This window comes from Dermacentor albipictus, chromosome 7 (assembly GCF_038994185.2).
Source record: "Dermacentor albipictus isolate Rhodes 1998 colony chromosome 7, USDA_Dalb.pri_finalv2, whole genome shotgun sequence".
NCBI lineage: Eukaryota > Metazoa > Arthropoda > Arachnida > Ixodida > Ixodidae > Dermacentor > Dermacentor albipictus.
In genome coordinates, this window is record NC_091827.1 from 74,187,973 (window position 1) to 74,206,108 (window position 18,136).

General features: G+C 44.0%; 1 long non-coding RNA gene across 1 annotated transcript; it reads left to right on the forward strand.

The window, feature by feature from the left end:
• Nucleotides 1-835: 835 nt before the first annotated feature.
• On the forward strand, nucleotides 836-17,717 carry LOC135916077 (uncharacterized). Its single transcript, XR_010568837.1, has 4 exons — nucleotides 836-945; nucleotides 5,748-5,927; nucleotides 14,315-14,506; nucleotides 17,651-17,717. It is a non-coding gene; the product is annotated as an uncharacterized lncRNA (long non-coding RNA).
• The last annotated feature ends 419 nt before the right edge of the window (nucleotides 17,718-18,136 follow it).

Below are 18,136 nucleotides of genomic sequence, written 5' to 3' on the forward strand. Positions count from 1 at the left end.
GCTAGAATGCGCCGAGCGAGTGCTCTTAGGCAAGCGTGAAAGAGGAGTCTCGCTGCAGTACACTCCTCGTACGCACCTCGTTTCGACGGTAGAAACACGTTGCTTGGCTGTACTAGTTAAATACTAACGCATTACCGTTGATGATCGCCGTGGGATAAATGTGCCGCGATTATTTTAACGTCTCAGTCAGGTGCTATAAAAATGTTACGTATTTATCGTAGCTAGCTGGTATCTGCACAAAGCTGCAAGAACCGATGAGAAAGCAGAACATCAGTGGTGATGCCTGAATATGCTTTATTCCTTCAGTCGTGTCCCTCTTGTAATGCACAATGCAGTTAGAGGGAATTCTTTCTGACAAATAAAAAAGAAGCGCAGATTTTCGTAAATCGGTAAAATAAATGAACGCAAGGGTAAACAAAAGTTAGCCTGGCACGGAATAGAATGAGGTGACATTATTATTATTGATACTATATATGGTGAACGTTTACTACGTGCCCCAGTTACATCGAATAACATTCATCCGCTACCATATCTGCAGCTGCAAAAACAAAGGCGTTATCAATTATCTATATTCCGGAAATGTGACCGAACTCAGGCACGGAAAATTTAAGGAGGTATGACGTGCGCAGATAATGCCTACTCGACGACCTCCTCAATGCTGAAGACGCTCAATAGTGATAGCATGTGCACCTGTTGAGAAATTTTTAGCTTATGCTGTTTGTTTAATACGCAGCTCTTTAATAAAAAAAACGAACGTATAAAATAGGAGCCATTCTTATCGAATACAAAAAATGTATGGAATAGAAACGTATTCATTGTAAGCCCTAGCCCCGATTTAAGATTGCTCGCAAAACTCACCTGAACTTCCAAGTGGGAAACACATGAAGGCGATAGCCAAGCAACTTCCTACCCTGTTTTTTCTTTGGTACCTGCATTGCACTCCTGGTAAGTTTAATTGCCTTTGCCACAATTCGTTTTCGTCTCGCTCAACTATTCTTTAACGCTAACTAAATGGCTATAATAAAGCGGACTTATTCAGTACCTCGACAAATGCTGGTATCGTAGTGAAAGAAAAAAGCCTTTAGTCGTAATGAGCTGCGGGTTTTGCTATGCGTGTATATCTTATTTCACTGTGGAGGTCCCTTTCTTGCAGAAAGTTTATTTTTTGCATTATGTTATTGCGTATTTACAACGTTATTTCCCCGTTATTTTATTTTTCAGAGCAATTTCGCTCACGGTCCTCTCTGAACCTTTGTATCCATCCTATATGTATCGGGGCTGTCCTATACTATATGCCATTTCATTTGTGCACAGCTCTGCTTGTTATGTCACTTCGGCGACTATTGCTGCTTTAAACTTTAAAATCAAGTCTTCAAGCTATTTCTAAAGAATTAAACTACTTATCATTAGACCGTCTATATTGTTACAGGGAAGGGCATTAGGTAAACTATTTACACGGCATACTTACAAGCGGTAGGAAGCACTGGCCGAGATGGAAGCCGGCCAACATCAAGCAACGCACGTGATCGTCTTCAAATCGGCCAGAGGCCGCTTATGGGTACGAGTGCCTAAATCCAAGTGTCCGGCTCCTCTTCGTCTAATAGCATGTAGCATAAAAGCCGACAGGGGAAACACGATTATGGATCCACAGCACAGGAAGGGTGGTAATGCTTCATGCCTGCTGTGCTTCCACGTAACAATATAATCCGTTCGTGGTAATATGAAGAAGTGGTTGCTTCTATTTTTAGTTAAGGATCTACAAGTGAAAATTTTTCTACACCCCAGGGAAATGCAGCCACTTGAGGTATCAAATGGCGTTTGAATTTCAACAGGATAGCGGCAATAAAAATTATGGCGCATATTTTTACAAGATGGTTGGTCAAGTCAATTTATATATTTCATTACGCAATTTCTCAGGAGGCCACTGGCCCGTTTCTTAATTGAAGAGATGCCTGTACGTATAGGCAGATTAGTTCCAAATGTGCTGCCTGGTTTTGAGCAGGTGTTCAAGAATGTAGCAGCAGCTACGGTCAGCAATGTTCGGAAGGTTTTGCTAGGAAAGCTGCAATATTTAAAAAAAACATTTACATAACCCATTTACGAAGATTCAATGTAGAAGTTCCAATTTATACGATGTGGTGCTTTGTTAAACCTGCCATTAAATTCTGTGCATGCAAAGTTGCAACACCAGCTCCAAATGGTCAACTTATTACTGTCTATAGTTTACCAATGAATCTTATTCTATACTCTTCTTCTGCCTCCTTTTCGAATTATCATCTAATTCCTCTTCTGTTCTACCAGAATCCACGCCTCCTGCCTGATTATGTTTGAGGGATGCTGTACTAGAATGTTTGACGTTAACGCCTTCTCAACTTTTAATGTGAATAGGATTCTTTCCCTACCTCAGCCGTTTCCCTACCTCAGCACGAGCGGCATTGCCCGAGCAAAGCACTGGGGAGGTTGAATGACTAGAACGCGCTGGAGAAGTTGGCCCAGTATAGAATTCATCTTCTTTGCTACAATTACCTTCGGGAACGAAACGGGAGCCGTCCGGCGACCTAACAGCTCCTCACTATGAGTGGATTATAGTACGTCTCGGTGCGCTCACGTTGCCAATGTCATGTGCATGACGGCGTATGTCCAAAAACATTTCAACGGGTTCGACCACGTAGTTCACGGGGGATACGTGTTCGAGGGCACGGCAGGGGCCTTTATACTTGGGTAGAGCTTTGAAGGAAGGCCAGGTGCAGTGGAAGGGACCGAGGGCCACACAAGTGCTCCAGGAGGGAAGGTAGGAGCAGAAGTGGTGTGATCGCGAGTGCTCTTCTGGCACTCTTGGTCAGTGGAGGTAAAGGCCCGCGCGAGATTGCGCCACTCTTCCGCAAGCCTTTCTGTGGCAGGAATGCGCGCACATTCAGATGCATCCATAGAATTGTATCGATGGTGTGCAATGGGTGCCGCGCAGAATGGCGTCCCTATTTGTGTGGTCAGAGGCAGTGTGTAGCGTAGGGTACGGGATGAAAATTTCAGGATTGATGTCGTAGGCGAAAGCACTCTACGCCACTTGTAAAGATGTTTATTAGTCACCAGCGTTTGGGTCGACCATCATAGCAGGGCTCTGACTCTCAGCACAAGCGGCGTTCTTCTAGCAAAGCACTCGAGTGACTGACCCAATAGAAAGCGCTGGAGAGGTTGCCCCACTATAGCATTCTTCTTCGCTAAATTCTTCCTTATTTTTAATTTTTCTCTTGTGAATCTGATGCTACAGTTCCTTTCATATTTGCGACCATATCAACAATATAGCGTCCTTTGCCTGGAAGTAGCCCCCTCCAACCAACCAGTATGTCTCCATAAAGATACAAACATAGCAAAATACAAAAATAGAAAAAATACAAAAGAGCAAACTGGTATAGACGATATTCTAATTGACTATAAGAGAAAAAATCGAGCTGGGCATGTCATGTAATGCGCCGGTTAGAAAACCGTTGGACCATTAGGGTTACAAAATGTGTACCAAGAGTAGGGAAACGCAGTCGATGACGGCAGAAGACAAGGCTGAGCGATGAAAGTAGGAGATTCGTGGGTGCTAGTTGCAATCGGTTGGCGCGAAAAGGTGCTGATTGGAGATCGCAGGGAGAGGCCTTAATTTCGCAGTGGACATAAAACAGGCTGCTGCTGCTGATGATGATTATTATTAATAATATTATTATGACGATGAAGATTATGATGATGATTATGATTAAGATGATGATGATTATGATGATGATGATGAAAAATACAAGAATTGGCTGTATTCCAAAGTTTGCATTCTATGATAGGTAAAGGCGGTTAACGTCTGCCTTAGACTGCTCTTCTCGTATGTCATCATCATTGCCATCGCCTTCGCGATTAGCTAATTTACGTCGAATCCATCATAAAGGCATCACCCATTGATCTTCCCTTTCCTCTGTACTGTGCCAGTTCACCTCCATCTCGTGCATGTAAATTTCCTAATCTCTTCACACCACCTAGTGATCTACCACCGTCGACTGTACTTCCCGTTTCTTCAAGCCCATTCCGTAACTCTGACAGACCTCTAGTTATGTGCCCTACTAAAAACTAGACCTCCACAACTCCATTTCCTCTTCTTGATATGTTATAAACGATATTATTCAGAGGCTGTACAAGTTTTTCGACAGTCGTGGTAACCTGCTGGTAATGGCTTGGCAATGCATACTGTATAAGCGCCAACCCACTCTCATACACGTTAAAATTTTGTGGTCGTGATCACGGTCTCTGGTGACTAGTTGGTCTAGAATAAATGATATTATAGAAACCAACTGCCAATCATCAATTATCGTGCCTTTGTGTGACCACTGAATATTACCTACATCTTCATTATTATAATCTTCAACGTTGCTCTTAGACTTTGTCTGCTAAAGTCCACATTCATTTCTTGCAAGTCACATTCGCATTGCTGAATAGGACAACGTCATCTGCAAACCTCAAGTTCCTTAGGTATTGATCATTCAACGCTACTAGTTATCCTTCCCAGTCTAATAGCCTAAATACTTCTAAGCATGCAGTGAGTAGACTTCCAGACTTGTGTTTCCTCCTTGATGCACTCTTTATCGCTACTTTTCATCTTTACTTGTTAAATTTCGTTACTTAAAAGTCTTTATACAGACTGTTTCTTGATTATACATTTTTTATAAATATTCGGTGAGCATAGATAGTGGGGTATATTTCTAACAAAGCTCCTATGCGAGGCCGACAGGCGTGTATGTATAAGGTGTGTTGCATAAATATAAACACAAAAAATTTTAAATCACATAATATTAGTACCCTACGGAGAAGTTATTTTTATGACACATATTAGGCTATCACGATTTATTACACCCTCATTAAGAAAATAGGTTGGATTTATTTCAAAATCTACATAATCGCATTCAAATGCTCAATCAGCTAAATAACGAGGCCATAACTTTGCAATGCAGTAATCGGGTGACCTTCGTTGTTGATAGAGATAATCATTTCGTTACATCATAAGATGCGCAAAATAAATTGTATGCATATCGCCGTTAATCAGACATTTAATTACTGGCTTTACTAAAGCATCGCTTCATAGATTCCAACATGTGCTTTGGATCAGCATATAATTTATTTCTAAAACATTACCGTGATCTGGGAACTGATATCATCATCTCCGGTGACATTTGCTAAGACGTTCAGGTGGACTTCTAAAACCAGCGAGAAAAAGATACACGTCGAGCGAAAGCTTTACGGCGAAATTAGTGATAATGAAGTAGCTTAAAATAAGAAAAAAATACTTCTATACGCTTGTGTTTATATGTTGCGGTGGCGAGATGACGTCAGTGCTACTACACTTTGAGAACATCGTCTTCACTCTAGAACTTTTATGTATAACTTCCTCCAGAATATGACTTTCAAGAAATCAGCGCTCACGCACACGTGAAAAAGCATTAAACTTAAAGATACTGTCCCTAAATGTAGAGGATTTCTTGTCACTTTTACTAAAATGTTAACTTTTATTGTGCTAGCGATATTTAGAGATTTATTTCATAGCGTAAGTGGCAATTCCATCGTCCTCGTAAGAATTTCTTATTCAACTATGAGTGCCTTCAATCGCTTGACATCATTTTAACAAAAGGGTGAGTATGTGGCTCTGTTTTTCCATTTCAAAAAACTTACTGAAGACCTTGCTGGTGAGACATTCGGGGCATCAAAGCCGCTTTTCTTGTTTGTAGGTTACAGCAGACCAAGGGCCTGTTATTTTGGACCAGAATATGGCAAGTGCACGCATAAAAACGAATCACGCCTTTATTACGACAATAAATTGCGTGCGTGTAAATATTTTACCTACGGTAGATGTGGCGGAAATGGCAATAATTTCAGAAGTATCCAATTATGCGCTCGTCGATGTGCACGTAAGTAAAATGCTAAGTCATGCTGTGTTTGATGGACAAAGTTTAAAAAGCATTGCACAGGAACGTCGACATTAGCAGCAAAAACGCACGCGGAATGACACGCGGCATAGAACACGGCACCACTGGCATGACCGCACTTGCTAGGCTCTTTGACGCCGCGGCTAACGAGTGATTCGCTAATATTTAGATTGACTGCGGCTGGGATCAGTGATTCAGAGGGAGGGTGCGTATTTTGCTACAGTGTTTGCTAACGTGAAGGTTTCGGCTGCTCCTCATTGTCTCCCCGGTCAGCGACAAGCGGCCATGTTGTGTAAAAGAGCTGGGGTAAGGCATGCGTGATTTTATCGCTAGCATGGACGTACCTTATGCGGCCTTTAAATATGGACGCCTCACCTACCGAGCAGCAATTAGTCGTGGGACCTAGTTCGTTTCTAAAACGCGGATGCTGACACATTTGTTATTTATTGATCGTTTTCAGTGACCGCTTTTTTTTTTCTATAGAGAATCGCAGTTATAACGCTATCGCCCAGGGCAAGACCCGCGCTCTTGGGTTGGAACTTTCTGAAATGTAGTAGGAAATCTTCTTAATTAATATTATATGCCTGTAATTATTCGCATAGTGCAAGCTCGGACGCACGCGAGTATCAGCGAACAAGCTTGAGTGTACAACGGGACACGTAAAAATTAAAACTTTAACTTTGACGTATTGCGGGCGAAGACGAAACTATGGTTATGAGGCATGCCGTAGGGGGTCACTTCGAGTTCATTTGAAACACCTGGGATTCTTTAACGTGCAGCTTACAGCCGTACACGGGCGTTTTTGCGTGTCACCGCAATCGCAATTCAGCCGCCGTGGCCGGGCTGCGAACCACGTGGCTCGAGATCTGACCCACCGAGCCGACGCCGAGAAATCTGAACCCGAGCGCATGCACCCTCTAGTCTCTTACCAAGACATCACACAGCACTACAAGCTAACCCGCAGAACATATGCACCCCCACAAAAGTCACTACCTAGAGAGCAGGAGCGATTCCTCCGAGCTCTACAGGTTAATACATTTCCCCACCCAACCAGAAATCACCTCATAGACCCTACAAAATTCTCTCCGCAATGCCGCTTCTGCGCAGAGCCCGGGTCCCTCAGGCACATAGTAGGGGGTTGCAGAGCGGCACCATTAAATCCTCCGAACCCTTACCCCACTAACGAGCTTTGGGAGAGAGCCTTGGCCAGCTCCGACCTCGAGGATCAGCAACGGCTGATTGCGAGGGCCCAGGACGCGGCCCGCGCTCAAGGCATTCTTGAATGAGGACGCCTCTCCAAAGTTTCATTCACCGAATAAAAATGTTTATTCTCTCTCTCTCCAGCGACCCCGGCCGTATCACCACAACGCGAAAACCACTACGTCACGTTGGTAGCTGTCGTGTTTAAATGGCTGACGCGCTTGACCCGCAAAGCAGATTTCGACGAACAACAATAATTCCCGCCGCTTCGTTATCCTTCAAGCATTACGTGTATTTCTCGGCACAAATACTCCCAATCAAAAGTTGCCTTCTTTTAGACAACGTCTTCGGCAGTGTCTTATTCTTTACTGTCACGACAAGAACACATCTGTGTACGGTGCTTTATTGTTTATCGAAAACGCCCTGCATGCCTTGAGAAAACCACAAGCCGTGAGGACATCGTCAACGTCACCACGTACCAGCGAGTAAGCCGCAAGCTACAAAGATCAGCGCTGGAGTTTTCCGACTTCTACCAGAGACCACAAAAATTATGACTAACATCCCTAGTGACAGCCCAAGTATCATCTGCAGTGATTGTGCTTGAACACACCACGGAGCCGCCGGGCTTCTATGAATAGCCATTCGAAAACCCACCAGAGTGCTGGCAGAGAATATATGAAACCCTCATTGCTATTAACATTTGGAAGTGCTATGATAAGCTACTGCATGTCTACATATCTTGAAAATACGTCGCCAATACGTAGTTGGCAAATCGTGTCTCCACCCTTTACAATGGAGACTTGTTCAAAACATGTTTCTGGACAGCTTTGCGAGCATCGTGTGCAAGGGCTCAAGCTCTTCAAGAAGCCCGTGTGCTGCTTCAAAATCAGAACATCGCTCTCTTTACGGAAGCAATAAAGCGTCTCCTTGGCCGCTAAGACACCTGCGTGATACTGGAAAAGCGCGTGTGTTTTTGATGTCCTCCGTGAAGCTAGAGCTGCTTGTCGGTTTGATACAAAACCCGCAAACGATAATCGCTAGATATGTTTCGGAGGCCACAATGATCGATAAGACGCTTGACATACGTACCAGGCAACACAACCGCCTTACACTGACGAGAAACTACGCTTAAATCCAGGCACTAGGCACCGACGATTTGCGCAACACGATCAGAGCAATCGTGCGTGAGGACCTACAGAGATTGTACGCAAGGTCGCAGCCTCACACAGCCTCGATCGCTGGCAACGCCAAAGACGAACTTCAGCATTCACAGGGAGTTCCGGAAACGATGAGCAACACCCCCGTCACCCTTTCTCAGGTTTCACCACCACGCCGGCGCTAGGGTACGAAAGCGCTGCAGTCCCATCGTCAGTCACCCTAGCTGCCATGTACACCCTTTCGAGAAAGAAAGGGACGTGTGGCGCAAACTCAACCACCGCCCGCTCTGCTATCACTGTACAGAAGCAGGTCAAGTATATCACCGCTGCCTATAACACGAGATGGAATACGAGGCTTCTCGGCGAATACCTCACGTCGCCAAGACGCGACTCTGGGACATCGCCAACTACATCAGGGTTTCTCATTGAGAACGTACGATGTTCACGCTCGACCTGTACAGGCCGCTACCTCTCGCAGCAACGTCGACAATATGGTGACACTACCCGCGGCTGGTCGTTTACCCATATCCGTAAAATTTAAGGCCTCAATAAATCAATTGCAAATGCCAAAAATTCTCCCCCGCCAAAGATGACGCTCCAAGAGCCACATCTACGCCACACCAACGACACGCCATATTCCGCCTCGAAGCCCCTAAAGAGGCCGTTACAAAGAGGCGCACCCGTGATTCGGTGCAATGACATAACTGATATCTAAATCTTAGAATCAACGAAGTCGGCGTGCTTCTTCAATGTTTAACAAGTCAGTGCTGTGGTAGCCACAGAAACCGACTGTGCACTGTCTTCAGTGTATCCTTCGCCAACAAGTAAAAAAAGTGTTAAGGCTGCATGAGATGGCCCTTATATCCGCACAGCTGGAGGGCACCTAATAACACCGACTCGAATCTGCACAGCTAGAGTCACGGTGCATAGTGATACGTAGCCTTCAGGGGTTGCAATTCTGAAGTATTGCTCACAGGACTAATCCCACGCGTGAACTTCTCCAATAAACAAGGTGCTGTTATTGATTTAAAAGTCCGACCCAATAACGATGTCTGCCTTGAATGCCTTGCCTTGAATGTTCCTGTCTATCAAGTGAGTATTCTGTCTGACCCAGCATAAGGATTTTCCTATCAGCCGGAGACATGAAGATCATCATCAAGAGCAGCCAACACATGCTGCTTGACGATAAAATCAGCGTCGCACGAGGAATCATGCCGCTTTGCAGAAGAGCTGCACTAGTAATGGTGCGAAACAATAGCCAGGACTACAACAAGCTGAACAAGTGCTCGGATATGGCATATATGCAAGAAGTTACAGCAGCCAGCAAGACCTTTCCCTTCTCAGATTGTACGGAAGATTCAACGACTTTCCCATGTTCCTGAAACAGTTTTCAATATTATTCCGACTTATGCCACGAACGAAGAGGAACATCTCAAAAGTATTCTGCAACAATGCTAGTACTGATTTTCGTCAACATCAAACATTCAGGAAACACCAGTTGCGAAGCAACGCATAGTAACCAAAGAATGCGCTCGACCATTCCGCGAGAGCACGTGCTACAGTTTAACACAAAAACAAGAAACCATGAAGGAAGAAGTCTACGTAATTATGCGCCATGAAATTACCTTACCCTCAAAAAGCCCCTGGGTGTTTCCTGTGTTTTTAAAGAAGAAGGATGATACTCGGCGTTTGTGCGGTTATCCGCGTCGCCCAAATTCGGCAAAAAAAGGAAGTATGCCTTGTACTATGGGTACTCGAGGCAATCAACAGACGCTGCAGTGTAAAGTAATTCTCATCGATCGATCCTAAGGCTCTTTATTGGCAAATTAAGGTACGCAAGAAAAATCGAGAGAAGACCTCGTTTGTCATGTGAGACGACTTCCTTGCGTTCAACCTCATGACGTTCATGCTTTATTGAACACCTGCAATGTTCGAACGCGTAATAAACACAGTGTCGGCTGGCTTCAAGTGACAGATTGTGGACGTCGTCGTCTTAGTCAAAAACTATAACGGTCACCTCAAGCGCTTTGGAACCATTCTCTTCCAGCGCGCCAAGAACAGAAGCTATAGCAATTTTTCCCAATATCGTTGGCAATAAGGCAGTATGCATATTCCTCTGCCCGTGGGCCCACTATAGTCAAAGGCTTTTCAGGCATTGTCGTCGGCCTTGGTTCAACTAATAAAAGCAGCCATTACTTTCAAGCGGGAAACGCTGAAGGTGTAACCGCTTCCAGAACTGATACGACGCCTGCTGTCATCGCCGGTACTCGCATACTTCCACGTTGACGCCAATGCCGAAATCCCCACTAACGGAAGTAGCGTAGACAACATCGCAGTACTACACCAGGCAAAACACACTTGAAAGGTCATTGCTTGCGCTAGCTGGTCGCTCTGGAAATCGGGATCGAAATATTTTATCCCTGAAAAAGAGCACCTGGCCATGGTTTGGGCTACTCCAAAATTTCTGCCTTGCCTATATGGTAGGTCCTTGAAACTCCTAAACTCTTATGCCCATTGTGGCCTGCTAAAGTTAAGGCAATCTCCAGGTCCCCCCTGCTGTTCAGCTTCGGAGTGCAATAATTCTAAATTACCGTTGTATGCAAATCCGGGCGCACTTTGTTGCAGATTGTCTATTCAAGGCTGTCGTCGAACCACCTTCGCAAGAACAAGACGAGCACACCATCATGGAAACGACACGTGCCTAGGATTTCGCCGAATCGCAACAAACTGGCCCCACACTAAGATGCCTTTGCGATTACTTAGACGACAAGACGAACTTGTCCAAGGATATTTTGTCAGGAATTGTCTTCGTTTAGGTTACGAAATGACGTATACGTGAAGCTTACAACGACAGAAAGCTGAGCTAGTTGGTAAGGATTCCTAATGCAAAAAAGGGTAAGGCGTGCATACATGGACGAAAGAGAAGTTAAGTGCACAACGCGAATGCCATTTGTGTAATTCACTTTCTCTTGTGTCCGTGTCTGCACGCCTTACCCTTTTTTGCATTATGTATCCGTTAACACGTTCAAGTTGGGCCTGAACGCAAACGTCGGCCAATATATAAAGAAATGCTGAGACTGTCAGTGACGTAAGACACCACCAACAAAGCCAGTATGAATGCTGTAGGCAATGGAGCCTTCTAATTAACCATCCGAGTAGAAGGGAATGGACTTATTCATTGCTTTTCCTACGTCAGCACCTCAGAATGAGTCAACTGCCGTGGGTGCTGACTAGCTTACCTGCTACACCAAAACAAAAACCGCCTCAGATAGAACTCCACTCGAAGTGGCAAAAATCTTCGTAAGAAACTACCTGCTACGACATAGTAGCCTCAGATGTACTCACAAGCGTCAGTTGAGTGGCTTTAACAGGACAGCTTCCTTAAAAGGCCTGCAAGACAGTCATACAAGTCACCGTTGCACAATACCCTACAACCCGCAGAAGAATTGTTTAAATAACACCCAAACAAAACTCATCTGCATGTTAGCAATGTCCGTCTGTTACAAACTCGAGACGGAAGACGCCGTGCTTCCATACGTAACGTTCGCATACAATAGGGCACTGGACGACAGCAGGCGGATGACGCTATGTAAGCGGATTTTTGGAGGAAAACCAGCGACGATGGTTGAGGCTGTGCTACCTTACGTCAGCGACTAAGTGAACCTGGCAATAGTCGCGTACCTTCAGCTCACCGAAGAAGCCTGACAGCTCGCCTACCTGCGCACAGAGAACCATCAAAGAATCTACTGACGGGGCAACAATCTTCGACCATGCTACGTGGCATACGAGTCCGGCGACCATATTTCGGCATGCACACCAATACGGCGATCTGGGCTTAGTGAAGAACGTATAGTTCGCCATTTCAGACCATCATGCCAAATGGCAGCTCTGATTAGGCAATCACAGCTGCGCCTCGTAAATCTGAATCCCTGCACACACTACGCCTGAAGGGAACCTCCACTAGTGAACTCTGCGACTTCATTTCTAACTTGCATTTTATTTTTCATACCTACCATAATTTCGCTTTTATGTCCTGTTTCCTGCATTGCGACAATGGATTTCTGATGGGACCAATTACACGCATTTAAATTGTTCGAGTTGGCTGTGATGGTTTTTCGCATGCCAATCGCTGGGACAACGTCACTAATCGGCGCAATCGTTCTGGCATTGGACGGGTCTGGAATGTCGCCGCCGATTCTGTAGCTAGTGAGCCTTGTCAAATCAGATGGCACGCACGACCCGAATAGCGTCCTACATTTTGGGAAAAAACACGAGTGTCAGCGATTGCGCTGAATCCCAGGATTAGTGTTGTAGGCACAGATTCATACCTCACATCTAGACGAAATACCATAGCGCTCGCCGCGTCGGTGTGTTCTAAGTTTGCTTGTTTTTGTAAGCAGACATTTGCGATGAAGAGGTAACTCATGTTTCGTCCCGCCTGTAATGCATCATGGTCTTCACCATCCCCAAAACCTTATATTTTACATTTTCAGTGAGTCTAGCAGTAGCGGGTGAAGTCGGGCATGCCCCGCTTGTGCCGCAAGGCCCTCTATTCGAATATAAAGAATTGTCCAGGCTATATCACAGCAACTGTGGAGTGCGTGAAACATATTGTGCATGCTGCAGACACTGCTTGGGCCAGCATGGTAAATTCAATAGTAATAACTTCACGCACTATGGCATATCCGAGCAAGCATAACATTTTTTTTCAACGTGCTCCCCCTTTGTAGTCCCTACAACTCCTGATAAGCGCCAATTTGAGTGCTGATTATTATACCTACTATGGCCATAGTAACCTCTCTGTAACGTTGATATTCCTGCTCTGGTGTACCAACGTAAGCTGCGTTTCTCTTAACACAACGGGCGAGGTTAACTTTAGCGGCAATTACGTCATAGGTAGCGCAACAGCGCTACCTACGCAGCCGAAACTTCCATGGTCATCAAGTAATGGCTCATTTTATCTTGACAGCGATACCAAAATAAGGTGCGTGGGTAGTGTGGTTGCAACTATATGAGCGATCATGCTATAACTTGTTTTGTTGCGTAGGTTTAAGCCAGGACCCCTCTTTTAGCCTTGTTAAAGCCGTTTCATACTGACAACACTCCTCTAATTGACTTCTCATTATGTGGTTTTATATAGATAATAACTTGGCTCACTTATCTTGCTCCCTTTGATTGAGGACCACTTTCTATTCGGGCATGGTACTAAATGCAAGGCCTCTTTCATTTAAGTGTAACGTCGCGACCATAAAATCTGCCCAACATTTTGCACTCCTGTAACACGTGAAGGCGAAAGCCTGCTGCCCACGTGGTAATATACGATGGCATAGGATCGGAGGCATGAGACTTCTCGCAAGGCACAACGAGCCGCAATGTGAAATAAGCGTATGACGCTATAGATTGACCTCCTCAGCGACACATGCGAGCACATAATGCATCGCCTAGACGGCCTCTCATCCTGTCTTTGCTTCCGTCTTTCTTTATTTGTTTAGTTCTTTCTTTCCTTTATTTTTCTTTGTTCCTTCGTTCTTTCTTTCATTTCTTCATTCATGCTGAGCTAGTGCATCTTTGCTTGCGTACGCGGATATGAGCCTTTCCATATGATGATGTTTTGATCTCGCTAGACTACATGCCGCTTTTTTCGGGTATGAGCCATTGCAACGAGCCACTTCAGGCTTTCACCGTGATAAATTTTGCGAACCTCTTTTAAAATTAAGCTGGAGGTTATTTTCTTGTGTAGGGCGTGTTTTCGTACGCAGACAATGTTTAGTAAAGGTCGTGTGCACGGCTCAGTGCTGATGGCGGAGCGTTTAGTGCTTGGAAAAAAAAGAGTTTTGATGGGATAATGAATACTCTGGTTTAAACTTTTCCTCACGTTTCTGCCACGAAGTATTTATTTTTGTCTGGCAAGATAGCACGTGTGCTAATTGTTCGGATGCATTATTGCGTTACGATGCCGTACTTTGGAATTCCTACCAAAGCATTAACGTTCTTAACATTCTTCCGCAACAGATTACCAGATTTCCAGGGACTTATGTCAAAGAACGCCAGGGTACACTGTTTGCCTATTCAGCAATGATTGGGAATGGATGTGGTATTACAGCGCGACTGATCAGAAGTGTTACCAGTTTAGACATGGGAAGTGCGGCTCCCTCTATATGAACGTATTCCCAACTTGTGAGGAATGTGTCGAAAGATGCAAACGTAAGTAGTGTAGTATCTTGTTCATTCTGACACTGCGCATGCATGCATAGAACAACGGTCATATCTTAATTACGTTGAAAACCATATATTCATGCTCAGGTAAAATTTTCAGCGATTTTGTCACACGTTCAAAAAATTATTCTGTAACCGTATCAGTATCAGGTAAACCTAGCGCCTGCTCTTGATAAAGATAATATAGCAATTCGTTTAGTGGTCGCAAAAACGGATTCAGTTGCAAATATATTTTGGCTCATTGCCTAGAGTCACTTAAACGCCAATACAGGTTCTGCTTCTTAATTTCACGCGTGTTCTATTCAATTTACCTCATAGATGAATGTTAGATATTATTGCTTGCGATTATACCCGTCACAAGGATTCTCGCAGTTGCTATGTCAATGTATTTTTACATGTGCTATTACTACAAATTTTATTATTTACTTATTTATATTCGCATATGAAGTTTTGCTTGTACAGGTATGTCACAACTAGTAGCTGCGTTTTATTTATAGAGGAACATCGTCTCTGTATGCAGTGCAAAATATTCCTTGCGAAGGTACTGCGCTCTGCAAAGTACATCCTAATTTAACGAATGGGCACCGTAGACAACGTCATTGTTTCTTGACGTCTTCCTAATGTCCTCTGTGTAAAGTTTGGCTGCATGGTGGTATGGCTGTTTGTATCCTGAGCTAACTAAACGAAACGAAATCTTTCGATAGCGCCAGTATTAGAGATGAGACAGGCTGTTTTTAAATACTCTGAAACTAAGCTGTCATGTTTGATTATGCATGTACAAGAAGCACCGAATAAGACAATTCAAGCACAACAATTTGCGTTTTATTTTTACCTAGGCATTCCACTCACAATTAATAAATAAAACCACTATGTGCTGTTGAAAATTGATGGGTATAACTTAATTCATCTGCTTGTTGTATTTATTGAATGAGTGAAACATATGCGTACACACTACCTTTATTCCTGCCATTCAATATTGCGCTAACTCTGTGTAGCTGTCATGCTTCGACACTCAAACTTTTATTGCGTGATATTTGATGCAATTATTATCTTGCGACGAGGTAGATGTCTTTTTTTTCATGAAGCTTCGCCTTTAAGGCTGGAACGCGATAGCGTTCAAAGATCCCTGAGTGCTTCTCACGCTTCCCGGCAACTGCAGCTTATGTAACCGCAATGTTCAGCGGGAAACGGTGGCGGCGAACGCTATGCACGAAGGCGAGCTTCGTGGTTCTTTTTTGTGGTATGCAAGGAAATGAGGGGGCTGCGCCGCTCCTACTAGAACACATCTCAAACGGTAGCTGGAAAACGCTATCGCGTTAAAAGGGTTTGTGTTTGAGTTTCCGCCTAACAGAATTATGTATTCTCATATATTCAAATTACAATGCGGCGCTATCATGCCTTTAGGTTGCGCGTAAGTCTACTTTACGATTTTTCTATGTATTTTACCTCGCGAAATTCAATTAGTTCAGTGATTTCCTTGCAGCACATAGAGGGCCTGCGTAGTTGAGTAGGCGTAGCTCGAAATTATTCTTGCCGTACCAACGTGCGCTGCTAGACGCTGGAAGCGGGACGCCGGTGTTTTGTATATGTATATTTTTGCCTGTGCGCACCTCATAGCATCCCTGCAAACATTTGTAAAGTCTCTGTGTGATGTCATCATAGTACACAGCCATTGTCTAGACCGTATATAATGAGCATCATTTTATACATATGACAATTAGTTTATCTGTAACTGCGCCTTTTCGTAGCTCTGTGTGGTTATATGTTAGTGAGTAAGGACTAGACACTACTGTGGTAACGCGCCGGGTGTACAGTGCTTCGTTCTTTGTATATGTTACCATCCTGGGGCAGACTCATAACTTTTTCTAAACGCCGCATTTGCTGCGACACGGGGCACTTAACGCTATCGCATGAATAATTTCTCCTGTGCGTGATATTAAGTTGTTAGCTTGCCTTGACAAATAATTCTGCGCCTTACATATACCACAGCCCATTTCTGATGGTAAAAAAATAACACCGAAAGTTATCTTTTGACTACCAAACCAAGGGCAGCGCAACTAGTTAAACCGCATTTCATATATTTACTTGCTTGAATATAGAGTCTAGCATTCACATATCCGGAGCACAATAATGTTACGTTTAATTTCTTCGTGAACGTGGCTCCACTTCTAGCATTTAATTTATAGTCAAAACAGTTAACAAAAACGTTTACTTCGCCATCAAACGGGCCCGCAAACTTGTGCTCTCCTAAACATTACGGCAACAAAATTGCGAAAGCTATGGTAGGCTTGGTTTTAGACGCACGCAGGAAGCAGTGTACATGGAGAGCAAACGTCGCTGCGTGATGTACTGGTTCAACTGAGGAGGACGTGGAACGTTTTCTGATAACCGGCACGAACATAACTAGACTAAGCACGTTTAAAACGCCATCAAATGGGCCCGCAAACGTGTGCTCTCCGAAGCATTACGGTACAAAATGGTAGAACCTATAGTAGGCGTGGTATTAGACGCACGCAGGAAGCAGTGTACATGGAGCGCAAACGTCGCTACCTGATCTACGGGTTGAATTGAGGAGAACGTAGAACGTTTGCTGGTTACCAGCACGAACATTACTACACTAACCACCATTAAAACAAGTGACTTCTCTCAATTCAACGTTGTCGCTGAAACTACATATTAATGACCAAACATAAATAGCAACATAAAACAGTTGCTCTGTTACACTTCTTTATGAACGAATAGTCTTGTCTCCTTTTACAGTAAGGACGATTGTTTTATTCGGACCTGGAACAGTAAACCTGAATCAGCATATCAAAGTTTAAAAATTTCAGCCATCTACGTTCAAATGTAAGTGTACCTGGATAAAGCGTAAACAGGACTGCGAGAGGCACCATATTTATTTGAAGCCGAAGTAGTGGCTGCTAATGAGGCTAGTGTCTACTACTGCATCGTCATGTTAATTCTTCGGGCTTATCAAATCACGTAGCAGCACTCTCATTTGAGGTGTGCACATTTTAGCTACTTCAAACAAAATATTACCTTGTAGACAGACTAGATGTTTGCTTTGTTCTTGTGAGTCTTCCATGCAGGTCTTCATTTCTTCACTAATACTGCGGCAAATTCTTTTTACAGATCACATGTATTACCTGCAAGAATGTCCTGCGCGACATCGAAGCCATAACAGAACATCAGGTGCCGCCTAATATTTGCAAAATAAATGGCACACTCAAATTTTACATTAGTTCTTTTATGCGTCACCCTGAATGAAACAATGGAACACGTTGACTCTATGAACTTTACGAAGTAGCCACGAATATTGCAGGCGTAATTCAGAGGGCACATTCTTATTTGTCAACACTAAGCATGCCGATCAAACGGACTAATACTTTTTTGGTTAAAATTATATTTCATGGTTCCTCTAATAAATATCTCTTCTGGCAGCGCGACAATCGCACGTGGCTGGCCATGGCTAAAGGCGTAAAAAATGTGTGTTTTTACGTGCCAAAACCACTATCTAATCATTGGGCACGCCACGGCTGAAAATCACGAGCGCCGCATGAGACTGATGCGAGTTAGAAGATCGCTCGCGCTCATAGCCTGAGCGATGACGTCTCTGTA